The 19,235-nt window shown below is 41.6% G+C and overlaps 1 protein-coding gene across 1 annotated transcript in view; it reads right to left on the reverse strand.

Annotated features, from left to right (window-relative positions):
- ARSB (arylsulfatase B) overlaps positions 1-19,235 on the reverse strand; it is a 177,461-nt gene that overhangs the window by 50,253 nt on the left and 107,973 nt on the right. The window lies entirely within an intron of this gene.

Here is a 19,235-nt window from a genome sequence, read left to right on the forward strand (position 1 = left end):
TAGAAATCACCTATGCCAGGAAGCCCAAGAGCATCTCTAGCACACTAGATGGGAAGATTGCATGCAGGGGGTCCATCCTAATACGGGGTACAGTAGCACAAGGAAAGGAACGTGCATACCTGGAACAGAGTTGGGGTTGATGAGAAATGACCATAGAACTGACTCCACATCAATGGGCTACATCAAATACAAAGAGATCACCTAAAGATTATTTTCCCCTTTTAGGATGGCTCAGTGCACCAGACCACTCCTCCTCATCCACTGGCTGTTAGATCACTGAACTAGTTCTCTATAGCTCATGTAAACTAGTTCTTCTGTTTTTACAGTTGAGATTATTCTAACAACATACAGAGATGGAACCCAAAGATAATCCATCTATGCCATTTTTAGCAAAATCCAGCTAAGTTACACTCAGTAACAAAACAATGACAACATGGAACATATTAAAATATACAGAAATATGAAACTATTTCACAACATAAAAGAAGGAGATGAACATATCACTGGAGGCAGAGGCACAGCATATCTGAAAACTATTTACTGAAGAGAAAGAGGAAGCTGTCAGCATCAATTTTGTGTACTTCATACAAACAAGTGAAATATTAACTCTGTGAAGGAAGAGGCAAAAGATATAACAATAAATCTGGTAATTTTTTCTTAATAAAAAGAGCTGGGGAAAGCCTATAGAAAGGCAGGGAGGAAAGATAATTGCCATCTTACATTTTGAAAAGCCCTTGGAAGCATAAAAGAGAAGTAGAATGAGATCTGTGAAAAAATAAAATAAAATCAGCAAAGTGGAACTCACCCCAGACTATAGGAGAAAAGGGCAAAGACATAAAAATGAGAAGTGAAAAAACATATATATGAAGGGAAAAGTTTATCTAACACACATGTAAGTGGTGTTACTGCCCAAAAGACCAGAGTACATTTAACAGAGATAAAATCCAAAGATAGATCAGATAGAAACCTCCCTGGGATTTAAAACAAACAAAGAAACAAACCCTGACTTGTGCAGTGCTCACTGTGTACCAGGAAATGCTGATGAACTAAATCCAAAATACATTGGTGACATAAATATTTTTAACTATCAGTACCAAAGACAAAACACTATAATTATCTAGGCAGAGGGAGAAAAACTGGATACCTGCAAAGCAAGGCTATCAGGGTGTACTAAGGTTACTTTTCTGTAATAATAAACGTCAGAGACCATAAGCAATGTCTACAGAATTGTGAAGGGAAAAATTGTGACCTTGGGATTATTTACCCAACAAAGTTGTCATTATGCGTGAAAGTAACAGAAAGATTCTCAAATATTCAAGGCCTCAGAAAGCACACCACCCATGAAATTTCTATGGAAAGAAGATAATTCAAAGATGTACCTAAACCAATGAAAAAAAGGATCAAAACGAAAATTCTATCTTAAGATAAAATTAGTTATAGTAAAAGGAAGCAAACACTGAAATCTATAAGTAAGTTACATAAAATTAAATTTGTTCTTCACTCCTACACCCTGGGATCACTTCCCAAGTAAACTGACTACATGCAAGTCTTTGTCTCACGTTCTACTTTTTTGTGAACCAAAACTAAGACAGTGAACAAGAATGAATAATTCAACACACGATGCTGAAAATATTAACTGAATAAAAAAAAATAGTTCTCTAACTGATGTCTCATAGTAAATGTTCATTTCTGGCAGTATGGTGAACTAGAAATCTCAATAGACCCTCCCTCCAAAAACAGCAAAACAACCTATATAAGCTTATTTTTAAAAGAAAAAAATTCAAATGCATTGGTGATATGTTAAGAAATTAACATTGGGACTTCCCTGGTGGTGCAATGGTTAAGAATCCGCCTGCCAATGCAGGGGACATGGGTTCTAGCCCTGGTCCGGGAAGATCCCACATGCCGCAGAGCAACGAAGCTCGTGAGCCACAACTACTGAACCTACGTGCCACAACTACTGAGCCCGTGTGCTGCAACTACTGAACCCCCATGCCTAGAGCCTGTGCTCCACAACGAGAAAAGCCACTGCAATGAGAAACCTGCCCACTGCAACCAAGAGTATCTCCTGCTAGCCTCAACTAGAGAAAGCCTGCACGCAGCAACGAAGACCCAACACACCCAAAAAACAAATAAATAAAATTACAATAAATAAATAAAATTAAAAAAAAAAAGAAATTAACTTTGAAAATTATAAGGTGAGGACTGCTGCTTCCAACCAAGTAGGAGAAATGGGAATGGTGGTTGAAAGGTACAAACTTCCAATTATAGGATTCAGAAGTTCTGGGGACCTAAAGTATAGCATGGTGAATATAGATAACAATACTGTATTGTATACTTGAAAGTTACTAAAAGAGTGAACATAGGAGATTGGTTCAAGATGGCGGAGTAAAAGGACATGCGCTTACTCCCTCTCGCGAGAACACTGGAATCACAACTAACTGCTGAACCATCATCAACAGGAAGACACTGGAACTCACCAGAAAAGATACCCCACATCCAAAGACAAAGGAGAAGCCACAGTGAGACGGTAGGAGGGGCACAATCACAATAAAATCAAACCCCATAACTGCTTGGGTGGGTAACACACAAATTGGAGAACACTTACACCACAGAAGTCCACCAATTGGAGTGAAGGTTCTGAGCCCCACGTCAGGCTTCCCAACCTGGGGGTCTGGCAACGGGAGGAGGAATTCCTAGAGAATCAGACTTTGAAGGCTAGTGGGATTTAACTGCAGGACTTTGACAGGACTGGGGAAAACAGAGACTCCACTCTTGGAGGGCACACACAAAGTAGTGTGAGCATCGGGACCCAGGGGAAGGAGCAGTGACCCCACAGGAGACTGAACCAGACCTACCTGCTAGTGTTGGAGGGTCTCCTGCACAGGTGGGGGTGGCTGTGGCTCACCGTGGGGACCAGGACACTGGCAGCAGAAGTTCTGGGAAGTACTCCTTGGTGTGAGCCCTCCCAGAGTCCGCCATTAGCCCCACCAAAGAGCCAGGTAGGCTCCAGTGTTGGGTCGCCTCACGCCAAGCAACCAACAAGGAGGGAACCCAGCCCCACAGATCAGCAGACAAGCAGATTAAAGTTTTACTGAGCTTTGCCCACCAGAGCAACAGCCAGCTCTGCCCACCACCAGTCCTTCCCATCAGGAAACTTGCACAAGCCTCTTAGATAGCCTCATCCACCAGAGGGCAGACAGCAGAAGCAAGAAGAACTACAGTCCTGCAGCCTGTGGAACAAAAACCACATTCACAGAAAGACAGACAAGATGAAAAGGCAGAGTGCTATGTACCAGACGAAGGAACAAGATAAAACCCCAGAAAAACAACTAAATGAAGTGGAGATAGGCAACTTTCCGGAAAAAGAATGCAGAATAATGAGAGTGAAGATGATCCAGGACCTCGAAAAAAGAATGGAGGCAAAGATCGAGAAGATGCAAGAAATGTTTAACAAAGACCTAGAAGAATTAAAGAACAAACACCTAGAAGAATTAAAGAACAAACAAACAGAGATGAATAATACAGTAACTGAAATGAAAAATACACTAGAAGGAATCAATAGCAGAATAACTGACGCAGAAGAATGGATAAGTGACCTAGAAGACAGAATGGTGGAATTCACTGCTGCGGAACAGAATAAAGAAAAAAGAATGAAAAGAAATGAAGACAGCCTAAGAGACCTCTGGGACAACATTAAACGCACCAACATTTGCATTATAGGGGTCCCAGAAGGAGAAGAGAGAGAGAAAGGACCCAAGAAAGTATCTGAAGGGATTATAGCCAAAAATTTCCCTAACATGGGAAAGGAAATAGCCACCCAAGTTCAGGAAGCTCAGAGAGTCCCAGGCAGGAAAAACCCAAGGAGAAACATGCTGAGACACATAGTAATCAAATTGGCAAAAATTAAAGACAAAGAAAAATTATTGACAGCAACAAGGGAAAAATGACAAATAACATACAAGGGAACTCCCATAAGGTTAACAGCTGATTTCTCAGCAGAAACTCTACAAGCCAGAAAGGAGTGGCATGATATATTTAAAATGATGAAAGGGAAGAACCTACAGCCAAGATTACTCTACCCGGCAAGGATCTCATTTAGATTGGATGGAGAAATCAAAGGCTTTACAGACAAGCAAAAGCTAAGAGAATTCAGCACCACAAACCAGCTCTACAACAAATGCTAAAGGAACTTCTCTAAGTGGGAAACACTAGAGAACAAAAGGTCCTACAAAAACAAACCCATAACAATTAAGAAAATGGTAATAGGAACATACATATTGATAATTACCTTAAACGTGAATGGATTAAATGCTCCAACCAAAAGACACAGGTTTGCTGAATGGATACAAAAACAAGACCCATATATATGCTGTCTACAAGAGACCCACTTCAGACCTAGGGACACATACAGACTGAAAGTGAGCGGATGGAAAAAGATATTCCATACAAATGGAAATCAAAAGAAAGCTGGAGTAGCAATACTCATATCAGATAAAATAGACTTTAAAATAAAGAATGTTACAAGAGACAAGGAAGGACACTACATAATTTTTAAGGGATCAATCCAAAAAGAAGATATAACAATTATAAATATATATGCACCCAACATAGGAGCATCTCAATACATAAGCCAATGGCTAACAGCTATAAAAGAGGAAATCGACAGTAATGCAATAATAGTGGGGGACTTTAACACCTCACTTACACCAATGGGCAGATCATCCAAACAGAAAATTAATAAGGAAACACAAGCTTTATATGACACAATAGATCAGACAGATTTAATTGATATTTATAGGACATTCCATCCAAAAACAGCAGATTTCACTTTCTCCTGAAGTGCACATGGAACATCCTCCAGGATAGATCACATCTTGGGTCACAAATCAAACCTCAGTAAATTTAAGAAAATTGAAATCATATCAAGCATCTTTTCTGACCACAACGTTATGACATTAGAAATCAATTACAGGGAAAAAAATGTAAAAAACATAAACACATGGAGGCTAAACAATACGTTACTAAACAACCAAGAGATCACTGAAGAAATCAAAGAGGAAATCAAAAAATACCTAAAGACAAATTAAAATGAAAACACGATGATCCAAAACCTATGGGACGTGGCAAAAGCAGTTCTAAGAGGGAAGTTTATAGCAATACAATCCTACCTCAAGAAACAAGAAAAATCTCAAACAATCTAACCTTACACCTAAAGGAACTAGAGAAAGAAGAACAAACAAAACCCAAAGTTAGCAGAAGGAAAGAAATCATACAGATCAGAGCAGAAATAAATGAAATAGAAACAAAGAAAACAATAGCAAAGATCAATAAAACTAAAAGCTGGTTCTTTGAGAAGATAAACAAAATTGATAAGCCTTTAGCCAGACTCATCAAGAAAAAGAGGGAGAGGACTCAAATCAATAAAATTAGAAGTGAAAAAGGAGAAGTTACAACAGACACTGCAGAAATACAAACCATCCTAATAGACTACTACAAGCAACTCTATGCCAATAAAATGGACAACCTGGAAGAAAGGGACAAATTCTTAGAAAGGTATAACCTTCCAAGACTGAACCAGGAAGAAGCAGAAAATATGAACAGACCAATCACAAGGAATGAAATTGAAACTGTGATTAAAAATCTTCCAGCAAACAAAAGTCCAGGACCAGATGGCTTCACAGGTGAATTCTATCAAACATTTAGAGAAGAGCTAACACCTATCCTTCTCAAACTCTTCCAAAAAATTGCAGAGGAAGGAACACTCCCAAACTCATTCTATGAGGCCACCATCACCCTGATACCAAAACCAGACAAACATACTACAAAAAAAGAAAATTACAGACCAATATCACTGATGAATATAGATGCAAAAATCCTCAACAAAATACTAGCAAACAGAATCCAACAACACATTAAAAGGATCATACACCATGATCAAGTGGGATTTATCCCAGGGATGCAAGGATTCTTCGCAAGTCAATCAATGTGATACACCATGTTAACACATTGAAGAAGAAAAAGCATATGATCATCTCAGTAGATCCAGAAAAAGCTTTTGACAAAATTCAACACCCATTTATGATAAAAACTCTCCAGAAAGTGGGCATAGAGGGAACCTACCTCAACATAATAAAGGCCATATACGACAAATCCACAGCAAACATCATTCTCAATGGTGAAAAACTGAAAGCATTTCCTCAAAGATCAGGAACAAGACAAGGATGTCCACTCTCGCCACTATTATTCAACATAGTTTTGGAAGTCCTAGCCACGGCAATCAGAGAAGAAAAAGAAATAAAAGGAATACAAATTGGAAAAGAAGAAGTAAAACTATCACTGTTTGCAGATGACATGATACTATACATAGAGAATCCTAAAGATGCCACCAGAAAACTACTAGAGCTAATCAATGAATTTGGTAAAGCTGCAGGATACAAAATAAATGCACAGAAATCTCTTGCATTCCTATACACAAAAGATGAAAAATCTGAAAGAGAAATTGAGAAAACACTCCCATTTACCACTGCAAGAAAAAGAATAATATACCTAGGAATAAACCTACCTAGGGAGACAAAAGACCTGTATGCAGAAAACTATAAGACACTGCTGAAAGAAATTAAAGATGATACAAACAGATGGAGAGACATACCAGGTTCTTGGATTGGAAGAATCAATATTGTGAAAATGACTAAACCACCCAAAGCAATCTACAGATTCAATGCAATCCCTATCAAATTACCAATGGCATTTTTTACAGAACTAGAAAAAAAAAAACTTAACATTTGTATGGAGACACAAAAGACCCTGAATAGCCATAGCAGTCTTGAGGGATAAAAATGGAGCTGGAGGAATCAGACTCCCTGACTTCAGACCATACTACAAAGCTACAGTTATCAAGACAATATGGTATTGGCACAAAAACAGAAATATAGATCAATGGAACAGGATAGAAAGCCCAGAGATAAACCCACACACCTATGGTCAACTAATCTATGACACAGGAGGCAAGGATATACAGTGGAGAAAAGACAGCCTCTTCAATAAGTGGTGCTGGGAAAACTGGACAGCTACATGTAAAAGAATGAAATTAGAACACTCCCTAACACCATACACAAAAATAAACTCAAAATGGATTAGAGACCTAAATGTAAGACTGGACACTATAAAATTCTTAGAGGAAAACATAGGAAGAACACTCTTTGACATAAATCACAGCAAGATCTTTTTTGATTCACCTTCTAGAGTAATGGAAATAAAAACAAAAATAAACAAATGGGACCTAATAAAACTTAAAAGCTTTTGCACAGCAAAGGAAACCATAAACAAGACGATAAGACAACCCTCAGAATGGGAGAAAATATTTGCAAATGAAGCAACTGACAAAGGATTAATCTCCAAAATTTACAAGCAGCTCAATGTCAAAAAAACAAACAACCCAATCCAAAAATGGGCAGGAGATCTAAATAGACATTTCTCCAAAGAAGATATACAGATTGCCAACAAACACATGAAAGAATGCTCAACATCACTAATCATGAGAGAAATGCAAATCAAAACTACAATGACGTATCACCTCACACCAGTCAGAATGGCCATCATTAAAAAATCTACAAACAATAAATGCTGGAGAGGGTGTGGAGAAAAGGGAACCCTCTTGCACTGTTGGTGGAAATGTAAATTGATACAGCCACTACGGAGAACAGTATGGAGGTTCCTTAAAAAACTAAAAATAGAACTACCATATGGTCCAGCAATCCCACTACTGGGCATATACCCTGAGAAAACCGTAATTCAAAAAGAGTCATGTACCACAATGTTCATTGCAGCTCTATTTACAATAGCCAGGACATGGAAGCAACTTAAGTGCCCATCGACAGATGAATGGATAAAGAAGATGTGGCACATATATACAATGGAATATTACTCAGCCATAAAAAGAAATGAAACTGAGTTATTTGTAGTGAGGTGGATGGACCTAGAGTCTGTCATACAGAGTGAGGTAAGTCAGAAAGAGAAAAACAAATATCATATGCTAACACATATATATGGAATCTAAAAAAAAAAAAAAAAAAAGGTCATGAAGAACCTAGGGGCAGGATGGGAATAAAGATGCAGACCTAGCAGAGAATGAACTTGAGGACGTGGGGAGGGGGAAGGGTAAGCTGGGACAAAGTGAGAGAGTGGCATGGATATATATACACTACCAAATGTAAAATAGATAGCTAGTGGGAAGCAGCCGCATAGCACAGAGAGATAAGCTTGGTGCTTTGTGACCACCTAGAGGGGTGGGATAGGGAGGGTGGGAGGGAGGGAGACGCAAGAGGGAAGAGATATGGAGATATCTGTATATGTATAACTGATTCACTTTGTTATAAAGCAGAAACTAACACACCATTGTAAAGCAATTATACTCCAATAAAGATGTTAAAAAAATAAATAAAATGATCATATTAAAAAAGTAAAAAAAAAAAAATTAGGTAATGCAATAATATATCAGGTGATCTGCATTCTGTAAGAATGGGTGCGTATGTGTATGTCAGTCTGTGAGTGAGGGTGTGGAGGGGAGAGTGAGAGAGAATAGAAAAGCACACCAAACATTAATATTAACAATGGTTACTTTGGGGTGGCAGGATAGTGGAATTAGAGTGATTTTTACATTTATCCCTGAGCATTTCTATATTTTTCAAAATTTCTAAACAAAAACCCTCCCATGTATTATTTGTGTAAAAAACAAACAGGGAGCTTCCCACTGCAAACAGGATCAAGGCTAATCTCCTTTGTCTAACAACCTATCCTTATTTATCTTTCGCATCTCTTCTTTCCTGCCTTCCCTTTGCCCCCAGAACAATTTTACTCACACACCCTTTTACTGACACACTTCTTCGTCTTGGGATTGATCTCCACCTCAGGAAATCTTACAACCATGTTCAGAGCAAGGCTCCCTTCCGTTCACGAACTAGCCTTGCACAGCAGCTCTCTATCAGACTTTAGGGCAATGATCTGGCAGTTAATCAGGCAGAACTGGTAACATCTCTACCACGGTTGACTTCAACTGTATTTGATTCTCTTTTAACTTTTTGTATGTTTTTGTTCTTCTCTTCAAATCGATTATAAGCACTCTTTGTGGGCTTCCCTGGTGGCGCAGTGGTTGAGAGTCTGCCTGCAAGTGCGGGGGACACAGGTTCGAGCCCTGGTCTGGGAGGATCCCACGTGCCGCGGAGCAACTGGGCCTGTGAGCCACAATTGCTGAGCCTGCGCGTCTGGAGCCTGTGCTCCGCAACAAGAGAGGCCGCGATAGTGAGAGGCCCGCGCACCGCGATGAAGAGTGGCCCCCGCTTGCCGCAACTAGAGAAAGCCCTTGCACAGAAACGAAGATCCAACACAGCCATAAATAAATACATAATTAAATAATTAAAAAAAAAGTATAGTGTTAAATATTATAAAAAAAAAAAAAAGCACTCTTTGTATTTTTCAAGTCTAGTGCAACAGGGTAGTTATCTGTGGTAGACAAAATAATGGTCCCCCAAAGATATCACCTGTAAGCAAGTGACCAGAACCTGTGAATATGTGAGGTTAGATGGCAAAGGGGAATTCATACTCCAGATGGAGTTAAGGTTGCTAATCAGCTGACCTTAAAATAGGGAGAGTATGCTGGATTATCCAGCTGGGACTAATGTGAGCACAAGAGTTGTTAAGTGGAAGAGATGGATGGAAGAGGTCAGAGGAGGAGATGTGATGATGGAAGCAAGGCTGGAGTGATGTGCTCTGAGAAGGACTCAACTCTTCACTGCTGGCTTTGAAGATGGAAGAAGGAGAAGATGGAAGAAGGAGAAGATGGAAGAAGGAGGCTGCGTGCCCAGCAAGGCAGGCAGCCTCTCGAGGCTGGGAAAGGCAAGGAAATGGATTGTCCCTTAGAGCCTCTGGAAAGGAACGCTGCCCTGCTGACACCCTGGATTTTTGTCCAGTGAGATCCATATTTTAACCTAGATAAATTTCTGTTGGTTTAAGTCGTTAAGTTTATGGTGATTTGGTCCAGCACCAATAGAAAATTAATACAATGTTAACTATTATTTTCCTTCATTCACATTAAAATCAAGAAAGATAAAACCAAAGTTGTTGAAATAATAAATTTACAACTATACTTTCTGAGGAAGTCTACCTTAATCACCCCAAATGCCTCTCATTATTTCTTCATTTCTCCTTATGCCTATGTATTTGATTTATTATCACTTATCATTTGTTGCTACTTTATTTTATAATTGTGTTAATACCATTTCATGGGCATATATATTTTTCCTCTGATTCAAAAGGCTCTTCCGAAGCAAGGACCATGTATTTATTCTCTAGGTATTTGCTGCCAGTGGTAGCAGATTTTATTCTATAAATGCCTGATTACTAACATCTTACATTATGGGTTACTTAAGGCAGACCATGTCCTCAGCTTTCTGCAGTGTACTTCTCAGAAATGTTTTTACAAGTTTCATTTCAGCCTTATACATAAGCACCCTAAAGCCCGTAAAAAAATCTGACCAGATTAGTCAACATTTAGAAAGTGGACTTAATACACTTTAATTCCACTGGATTTGTCCCATAAAATTTAGTGAGGTTTTATGTTTTTCCAGAATTTTACAGTTGACAATTTCAAGAACGGTATATATCTTTACCCTTACAGGCTATAAGACTGGGGAATTGAGGTAGGAAGACGTCTGGTCTAGACTGGGAGAGAAAGGAGACAATCTGGACATCCCCAAATCTTGAAGAGACCTGGGTACAAAGAAGGTTCCAGTGTGGAGGGTGGAGGGGGCACAGGGGCTGGATCTGAAAGGGACTATTTGGACAGTAGTCTATTTCTGTGTTGAGTATCAAAATCAGCATAGACCTTCTAATAAACTAGGATTGTCAGGCTACTCTTGGAAGCCATTGCTAAAATTTCTAAGCTCTACCAGAATTAAAGAAAAGTAACCAAATAAATCAGCGGTCAGTTGGAAATGAGAGGATTTGGCATCATCGTAACCCTGGGGGAAGAAATAAAAGCTGATGTGTAAATGGGGTTTCGGGCAAGTAACCACATGGCCAGATGCCCTTCTCCCAGAGGTAGGCCCAGCCCAAGCCTTTCAAGTCAGTTTCTGTTATCTGGCCCTGAGAAGCCTTAAAAAAGGTGCTTACCCTGATTTCTCCAAACATAAAATAGGGGCAGTGGGATTTGCCATTTCTGTGTAGTCTAGGCCTGTGGTGAGGATTAATTAGTGTTTTGAAAGTGCTGTGGGTTTGGTTTGGTTTATTTATTTTCTCAGGACGAAAGCCAGTACGCCAGCACCAAGTGTTAACAGCGAAGGTTTGATGTATGTTACTTGAGATGCACTGGGTGAAGTGGGGCGGATGGGAAACGAGGCTTGTGGGACCACCTTCGGCATCAAAAAGGCCACATTTCCAAACACATTTAGTACTCCCCAAAGTGAAGGAGGCAGAATAAAAGGCTTTGAAAATTAAAAAGGAGAAAAGTTATCTGTATTTAGGCTCTGGGATTGAGGGTATGTACCAACCCAGACCAAGGAAAATTTGACGAGCTGCTACAGAAGAATATTGGCAGCTAGAGAAGACACAAAATTCTGCTAACTTTGTGACAAGCTGTAAAATGAGCTCCTATATTTGACAGAGAGAAAGAATGGAACTCAGGCAGTCAGGGTATCAGGGTTAATAGCTGAGGACAAATGCTGTCACATGCTAGCTTCTCTGACCCAGGACAGGTGGGCATAGGGACCAAGAACTCTGGTATGGCCCATACCTCCACTCACTAAGAACCCAGCAACCTTCTAGATATTACAATCTCATAAGAACCCTCTAAGCTGGTTTTTAGGAATAAATCTTTATGGCTTTATTCCCGATTATGGAAGTAATGCATGCTCATTACTAAAAAATAAAACTGCAGAAATACATAACATAAAAAGTGCAGGGCTTCCCTGGTGGCGCAGTGGTTGAGAGTCTGCCTGCCAATGCAGGGGACACGGGTTCGAGCCCTGGTCTGGGAGGATCCCACATGCCGCGGAGCGGATGGGCCCGTGAGCCACAACTACTGAGCCTGCGCATCTGGAGCCTGTGCTCCGCAACAAGAGAGGCCGTGACAGTGAGAGGCCCGCGCACCGCAATGAAGAGTGGCCCCCACTTGCCACAACTAGAGAAAGCCCTCGCACAGAAACGAAGACCCAACACACCCAAAAATAAATAAATAAAATAAATTTAAAAAAACCCCACAGCAGCACCATGAAGAGTGACACCTGTCCCCATTTAAAAAAAAAAAAGTGCAGACACTGCACCTCCAATCCAACAGCCAGGATATATAGGCTCTTAGTTATTGTTTGGACATATTTACAGGTGATAGCTATAACTGTCTCCAATTTATAGGTGATGAAACAGATAACTCAAAGAACTTATCCACCGGCTCACAGGAAATAAATCAAAGCTGGAATTCAAATTCAGGTCTTTCTGACACCACGGAACTCTGTATGTTCCATTAGGCTACACTGCCCTGTCCCCACACCCTGCTCCCTCATCCCACCACCATCCTCAAAAGTAATTACTACAAGGCACCAACTGGGTTTCCATAACTAGCTTTACAAAGAGAAGCTGCCGTCATCCACAGTGTCAGGTTACATGTGAAATAGCAAGGTTAGTGCCACAAGGAGATCTGTTTTCCCAGCCTCATTTAAATGTATAATCCTCCATCAACATGCTGTTATTTGAGTGAGATGATTATACTTTTCCATCAAAACCAGTGTAGAACAGAAAGCAAAGAGACCCCTGAAGTCAGTAGATCATATCTTATATGTGAGGCCTGGACCTGGAGAGCCCCGAGTTCCAGGTCTGTTATCTCTTAGTTGTTTGTGACCTGGTGCCTCAGTTTCTCCATCTGGATTGCAAAGCGGGTGGATGAACTGACTGCCAACGTGCCTTCTCGCGGCTGGAATGAGGGCAATCTCACTGACGGCTGCTGGGCCTCATGTACCCCACCTGACTTCTATCATTGTGCTCAACATCTCATTTCAGGCTGAAAGACAGAAAGTTGTCCTGTGTGGCGACTTCTCAAATATGCCCAGAAAGAAATGAACATGCTTTGAAAATACTGTATAAGGTTATTGTTCTTGCTAGAGTTATTCTAATTAAATGAGTGGACGATAACGAACTTAAATGACTAGTTTATTAGCACGCATTCTTGCAGTATGTCTAAATCTCCTATACATAAGGCATCGAGAGAGCTATACTGATGAAACCTTGCCCTCCTTGAATATAATATACACATGAATATAAATAACTACAGTATGAAGAAGCAAGAGCTCAGTGTCTCAGGATGATCCGGAGAAACTCAAGGGACTCTAGTTTGGAGGGATCAGGCAGGGCTTCATGGAGCAGTAGGGATGTGACCTGAGCCCCCGAGAAGAGTCAGAGAAGCAAAGGAAGATGGCGGAGGGCATTGCAATGGTGCTGAGGGGTTCCTTCGGCGGAAAGACAGAGGTTGTAAAAGGCAGGCTAAGGAGTCTGCCTGTGGCTGTAGGCAGTTGGCAACCACTGACGGCCATCAAGCAGGGAAGTGAGGGGCTCTGTCTGTGTTCTCTTCCAACAAAACCTAAAGCCTACGTGATTTCCAGTACGTACAACTGTACCTAGCACGTCTTGGGCAGGCAGTACCTCCTGAATGAATCATCTCAGAAATGGCAACCTAACGTCAGGGAATGGATTTGACTTTGCTTTTAGGAGGAAACATGGAGCAGCGCCAAGCATGAAAACCTGGATGACTCTTGGATCTCGAGTACGGATCTGGCAATTTCGCCACAGAAAATGCATGCGTGAGAGAGGGGAGGGAGCGAAGACTGTTCTTTCACCCTGTAATCACGAGCAGAAATAACATCCCATTATAACCTTTAAAGAGAAGAGGCCCTTTCAATGAAATAGTAACAACACTGTACAGTATCACTTTGAAGACTTGGCCTTTGGTGTGGAAAATGCTAACATCTGTCAGGGCCCTTCATTTCAAATCAAGCTTCTGCCAGCAGAGTCTAAGTGCTTTCTACGTGTGCATGTGTGTAGGGTATCTATGTACACGTTACACAACTGGACGGACGTGAGAATTCTGACGATTCACAGAATGCCACGTCTGACTTCCAAGGTGAGTTGCGCTCACAGATGGAGGTGGTAGCATCTTTACCTGAGAACAGCCCAGGTCAAGCTTGGGGCCTGTAGGATGAGTATATATATTTTCTCTAAGGCAAACTAATGCCTTTGAAATCATTTCTCCTCCTGGTTTGAGGCAGGCTGACTAGAACCGAGGGGAGCCAAGAGCTTGGAGCTGGAGTGCCTCAGAACCAGGTTGAGCGGAATTCACACCTGTGGGACCTCGGAGCCTAACCTGGGATCACAGCTGCTCCCCACCACTTTGGATGTTTTCAGGCTTTCCCATTAAATCAGCTTCAGCGGTACCGTCCCCTTCCCTCAGGCTCCCGCACAGGTTTCCTCCACGGCCCACTCTGTACTGCTGAAGACACTGAGTCAGGTCAGCCTGCTAGAAAGGAACACTTTAAAGAAATGCGGCGGGTGTGTGGTCCACAGGGGGAGAATGAATCTTAGGATCTTAGAAAGGAAGGAGGGAAGAAAAAGATACTATGTGAGAACATGTCCATGCAAGGTCACCTGAGAACAAAGCCTCTGAAGATGAATAAAAAGTTTCCTCAAAGCACACAGGAAAGCAATTACAGCCCACACGTGTGACACTGGCCATAGGGGCTGGCAGCTGGGGAGATAAAAGTAGAGCCAGATTTGGGGGCACTGAGAGAGCCCGTGACCAATGCAACAATGAAAGGGAGCCTTCCAGGAAGGCAGGGATGGGAACAGAGCACAAAGAACAGGAAGAAGCAGCGCCCTCAACTCAGAGGGGAAGTCAGGCTGAGCTGAGACTGGGGCAGGGGCTTTGTCAATATGTATTTGTCCATCAAGGAGGTCTCGGGGAAAGGAATGAAGAGGGCAGGGAAAATGCCACATCATCTGATATTTTCAGTTAGGGGAAGGGTGAGGGTGGGCATTTATATGCTGAATAAATCGTTCCAAATATCTGTATGTGATAATGTTAATTAAAATAAAAAGTAGCTTGTGAGTGTTATTTTTGTTTTAGGCACGAAAGGTAGGACGGGAGTTCAGGGTTTAAGAGGAGAGTGTGAATTGCCATCTGGAGGCACTTTTAGGTTCAAGGCTAAGAGACAATAAAACAGAGACTTTAACCTGTTGATCTGTTCATCATTAACAAATACTTATTGAGAACTTAGTATGATGGTAGGCCTTGTGCTATGCACTGGGAATGTGGCAGTAAATGAAAAGGGTATAGATCCTGTCTTCATGGAGTTTCTATGCTTTTTTGGGGTTTTACATTTTACTGTTAATATTTAAAATTGTGGTAAAATATACATAACAGGAAATTTACCATCTTAACCACCATAGTTCAGCGGCATTAAGTGCATTCACATTGTTGTGCTACTATCACCACCATCCATCTCCAGGACTCTTTTCATCTTGTAAAACTGAAACTCTATACCCACTAAAAAGCAGCAACTCCCATTCCCCTCTCCACCTAATCCCTAGAAACCACCATGTTACTTTTTGTCTCTGAATTGACTATTCTACGTACCTCCTGTAAGTGAAATCATACAGTATTTGTCTTTTTGTGACTGGCTTATTTCATTTACCATACTGTCCTCAAGTTTTAACCATGTTGCAGCATATGTTAGAATTTCCTTTCTTTTTAAGGCTGAATAATAATATTCCATTGTATGTATGTCACACATTTTGTTTATCCACTCCTCTGTCAATGGACATTTGGGTGGCTTCCACCTTTTGGCTATTGTGAATAGTGCTGTTCAAGTCCCTGGTTTCAGTTCTTTGGGGGTATATATCCAGGTATGGAATTGCTGAAACATACGGTAGTTCTATTTTTAATTTTTTGAGGAATTGCTATACTGTTTCCATAGCAGCTATACCATTTTACATTCCCACTGGCAGTGCACAAGGGTTCCAGTTTCTCCACATCCTCATCAATAGTTGTTATTTTCCTTCCTCCATTCCTTCCTGCCTGTAGCCATTCCAGTGGGTAGGATCTATGGTTCTTCGAGACATCTTTATGCTTTATTGTAGAATCTCCTGGTCTATGGGAGATCCTATGACTTCTGGGGTGTGTTTGTGTATGTGTGCGTGTGTGTACACTAGTCTTTTTTGGAAATATTTTTACTATTAGTACCCAAGCCACAACCTACCAAGAGTATGTGGCCATGAAAAAACCCTAACTCCACAAGTAGGAAGGGCCTCTGGGGGTGCCCTCTACTCTTAGAATAAGAGGGAGGTGGTATAGATGTTAAAACCCAAGAGGCCAGATTTTGAGGGAGCTGGTCCTACACGGAAGGGAGGGCTTCCCTGGGAAAAGTCTAACATCGATTCCTCTAATTCATGACAGGAGGAGACATTGGTCCACCACTGCCAACAAGACCAGCTAAAGGAGACAGTGCAGGTGAAAAACTGGAATGATGCAGTGATGTTTTAGAACGGGGATCAGAAAGGTGGGCAGGATGTAGTAACAGCAAAATCATATAATATTCACATTACTCTAGTGCTTATAATGTTTCTAACATTATCACGTGTATTCATCTATTTACAGCCACGTCTTTGGCTACACCACTGCTTATTAACGCGTGCACCTTTTCCAGCAGGGTGAAAAAGGAGAAAGCGAGGAAGCAGCTTGCTCCCTTGAGGTCCTGTGTATACAGAAACCCACAGAATGCTGAAGCTAGAAGGGACCTTAGAGGTCACTTAATTCAGTCTTCGCCTCACAGATGAGGAAGTGACAAAGTGGCTTTGGGGAGGGTGGAGGTGGAATATTACTCTCTTCTCCTGTAAGTAAGTACACATCATCTGGGAAGTGCTGGAGTTAGAAACCAAAGAAATGTTTCTGTGATAACACAGACTCAATTGTCAATCCTTCATTGATACCCTAGATTGGCTGCTTTCTGATTTTATTCCACAACAGCCTCTAGAACATAGTCATAAAACATCTTCTGTGAATATAACATGCAGACTTGGCTGTCCTATAAATACATATTTTCTTATAGCTGGATTTAATTTTTCCCCCACAAACTAATTGCCCAGAGAAGGAACTGGGCTTGTATCACCATCCTCTGCAGGCCCAGGACCCCAAAGATAACTACCCTTTTTCCTAATTCTGCCACACAGTGGTGTGAAATGGATATGAAAACCGGGCAGAAAAGGTCCCAGGCACTGCCCACGCATAAGGAGGAGGCGGCACCTTGCCACCCGCAGGTACACACAGTAGGGGACACGCTGTTTTTGTGAACCAACAGCGAATGTGGCTCTTTGTCAATGGCAGGGCCTGACAATGTCCCTCATTACATGCAGGGTTAGAGCAAGAGTCCCCAGGCTGGCAGGGAAGGCCAACAGGAAGGCCTGGAGTGGACTCCTAGGAGGGGGGAAGGAGGAGCAGGCAGCCAGAAAGTGTCTCTGAATTTGTGACAGCAGCAAAGGGTCTCAGTACGTCCAGCAATTAACATGTGGGAAACTAAGTTGAAGAAAAGTGAAGGGACTTGCTCAAGACCTTACAATCTATGAGGGGCAAGGCTAAGACAGTTCTCTCTTCTGATTTCCATGCCCCAGTTCTTACACTGGTGAAACTTTCTGCTTGTGCTATTACTTTGCTAGAGGCACTTGAGGGGACGCAAAAATCACAGCAGGTTATGCTAAGAAGCCCGCGGCAAGCAGCACTACGGTCGGGTCACAAGGGCGTATAGTTCTCAAGCTCCCATTTCTGATGCCATGACAAAATGCAGCTTAGTGAGTGAAGGGGGCTTAAGGCTTTTCACTTGTAGATGGAACTTAGTGGATGAGGACAGCTTAAAACCACTGTAATGTGGGCAGCATATTCAGCACATCCCTGGAGGTTATCCTGGGCTTTGCAGTGCATTAAATTACTCAGAAGCTGTAAAAACCGTTCCTGCCTCCCTTCTGGCCACCCTGAGGGATTCTGATATGACTGGCTCCTGGTTAGCAATCACTTCTCCAGTGAGCCGGTTACAGACTGCAATGTGTCACATCCCTAGGTGTGCTGGGGCAGAGAAAAGTTTAAACGATTGACGTAGCTACACAGTAACTAATCATAGGTGTGTGATCCTCTCACACAGCTGATCAAATCATTTCCAAGCATTTTCTAGAACAATTCTTCTAGACCAATAGACATGCAAGGCAAATTACACATGTGATTTTAAATTTTCTATTAAGCACATTAAAAAAGGAAAAGGAAACAGATGAAATTGCGATCAATATATTTAAACTCAATATATCCAAAGTACTGCCACTTCAACAAGTCATAAATGTATATATGCCTTATATTTTTCATACTCAGTCTTCAAAATCAGATGTGTGCATACTCACAGCACATCTTGATCCACAATTAGCCATATTTCAAGTGCTCAGTAGTCACACAGGGCTCGTGGCTACCATATCGGACATATTACTACCCTTGCCTCTCTCACTGACGTCTCTTTACTCCAATAAAAATAGAAATTTCTCCATCCTGTAGCCATTCTTACCTATCTCAGGGCACTTTCCTTTCCAGGTCTAGTGATTCTAGGTGGTCTTTATTCCATTTCACCTCTCCTCCAACTGTCCATTCAGTCATTAAGTAATCGTCACTGAGTACCTACCAAGTGCCGGGTGTTTGTGTTAACTTATGAGGATGTAAAGATAAATATGACATAGACCCTGATATCCAGGAGCTCTCGGCTTAGTGGGAAATGCAGGCACATACAGGAGAATTTGGTGAACACTATACAGAGATACATACGAAGGGGTGCACAGAGGAAGGAGTACTGCTTCTTCCAGGGCTTCTGGAAAGCATTCACAGAGGTGGGACAATAGCGCTGGGTTTTAAGGGATGAGGAAAAATTGTGGAGAGGCAGGGAAAGGTGTTTCAGGCATAGGGAAAAGCATGTTCAAGACATAAGTATGACGATCTGCATGCTTGGAAATGGCAGGTGTCTAGTAGGGCAAGAAGATGGCAAGGAGGGCCTGGAGTGAGGCTGGCGAGGTGAGCTGGACCCCAGATGCCTGAAGACACACTCAGAATTACTGGGGGTCATTCTCCAGAAGGGGGAATCTTAAGGCAGGTTGTAACACAGATTGGAGAGGAC

The sequence above is a fragment of the Balaenoptera ricei genome, chromosome 3 (genome assembly GCF_028023285.1).
Source record: "Balaenoptera ricei isolate mBalRic1 chromosome 3, mBalRic1.hap2, whole genome shotgun sequence".
Lineage (NCBI taxonomy): Eukaryota > Metazoa > Chordata > Mammalia > Artiodactyla > Balaenopteridae > Balaenoptera > Balaenoptera ricei.